Source organism: Cucurbita moschata, unplaced genomic scaffold, assembly GCF_002738365.1.
Source record: "Cucurbita moschata cultivar Rifu unplaced genomic scaffold, Cmos_1.0 Cmo_Scf00100, whole genome shotgun sequence".
In the NCBI taxonomy this organism is placed as follows: Eukaryota; Viridiplantae; Streptophyta; class Magnoliopsida; order Cucurbitales; family Cucurbitaceae; genus Cucurbita; species Cucurbita moschata.
Window position 1 is genome coordinate 167241 of NW_019268616.1, and position 1936 is coordinate 169176.

General features: G+C 35.4%; 1 pseudogene; it reads left to right on the forward strand.

Annotated features, from left to right (window-relative positions):
• Positions 1–848: 848 nt before the first annotated feature.
• LOC111439667 lies at positions 849–1666 on the forward strand (annotated as a pseudogene).
• The last annotated feature ends 270 nt before the right edge of the window (positions 1667–1936 follow it).

A 1936-nucleotide genomic window follows, 5' to 3' on the forward strand; every position in this document is an offset into this window, starting at 1 on the left:
ACATACACAGTTGATTTCTTGGCTCGAGGATCACCCTCCACAATTCGACCATCTTATCACCTTCCATCTATGCATTACTTCGTTTTTTTTAATGTTTTTTCTTTTATGCACGCTAAAAAGAACTCAAATTATAATAATTGGGTTGGATTCATCGGGTGGTTCACAAGTAATTTTGAACACTCCCACATGCATCAATCAGTGTATTTTGTTGTTCGTTTTTTATCGACCTGAACCTTTCTCGTGGGATCATTACGGTCAGACACATTAATCTAGTCAACATGAGCTTGTTACTTACGCCTGAAGACATAGACCTATGATGATTTGGCATGGAAATCACCCTCGACCAGTCGACTCTCTATTTAGTAGTTTGCTTTATGTTTTTCTTGTCCATATGCTCAAAAATAAAAAACTAAAATCATAAAAGTTAGATTGATTAAGTTATTCCCACGTAATTTTGAACACAAACATGCGTCAAATTGTTCATTGTTTGTTTTTTTTGTTTGTTTGGGGCGGCCAATCATTAAAAGGGTTAAAAATTAACCCTAGATAAAACCAATGCTAGCTGGCCCAAGTGACTTTTTAAAAGTCCATTTTTATTTCTCAATGAATCATTTTCCATGTGGATTTCAAAAGACGATATAATTCCTAATTAAAGGAAAAAAAACAACCCAACAAAAGAAAAACGGTTTAATTCCATATTTTAATTATGTCTTTGGAGATTACGTAGATTACACTATCTGCATTGGACGATAGTGAGTACTATAAATATCAAGCATTCACTAATCTCATTCCATATTCTGTTGCCAATTTTTCTGAAAAACTCTTTTGTTCCATTTATCTTGGGATCAATGGCCGTGTCTATCAAGATAATGTCTCTTATTGTTGCAACTTTAGGTGTGATATCCTTTATATTTGGAGTCATAGCTGAGAACAAGAAGGTAACCTTCTGTTCATAAATTGTTTGATTCTTATTGTGTAGATATTTGTGAATTTGAAACAATCACAAGATGAGAATCTCCCAACCCATGCAATATCACAAGCTCCCTTATTGATGTTCATTATCCTTTCTTGTTGTGTTTGCTTATGGGCAGCCTGCATCTGGAACTCCCATCCCAGGCAAAGGCATTGTTATCTGTCAGTATCCAACGGACCCAACTGTGGCCTTGGGATATCTTTCTGTTGCGTTTCTTCTTGCTTCTTCAATTGCAGGATACTTCTCTATATTCTATCCATATCAATGAAAATCTGTTCCTCGAGGTGCCTTGTTTAAGAGCACCAGTTTCTCTATTTTCTTCAACATTGCCCTGTAACTTCTCTTTCCAAATCACATCCATTACTCTTAATTGTTACCTAAAAAGTGATTTCGAAACGTTATCAATCAAGCTACCTCTGTGTTTGCAGGTTCACAACTGGATTGGCTATAACTTTGCTCTTATGGCCTACAGTCACCGAGCAAATTCACTTGATTCGCAATGTTCATCACAATCTCGAGAATGCATGCCCGACAGCTAAGACTGGTCTTCTGGGTGGTGGTGCATTTCTATCCCTTGATTCATCCCTCTTCTGGTTGGTTGCCCTGATGTTGGCTGGAAATGCTCGAGAGGACTACTTTGATGAAATAGAGGAAAACGGAGACAATACTGAGGCTCTTAAGAATAGTGTATGAAATTTCTTTATTCGGGGAGAATAATAACCCAGTTTCACTTTATTGTGGATTTACTAGTGACGGACTATTAAGCTTCAGTGTAAATATGATATTCCAAGGAATGTTCCTAAGTAAAATTATAGCATAATTGTATGAGTTTTTATTTTTTACTCTTTATTAACAAATGACAGCATTTTTCACTTTTAGTGGTAACCTATAATAATGTAAAAAAGAAAAAGAAAAAGATTATTTTGTAGTTTTGAACGAGTAATATGACATAAATTAATATGT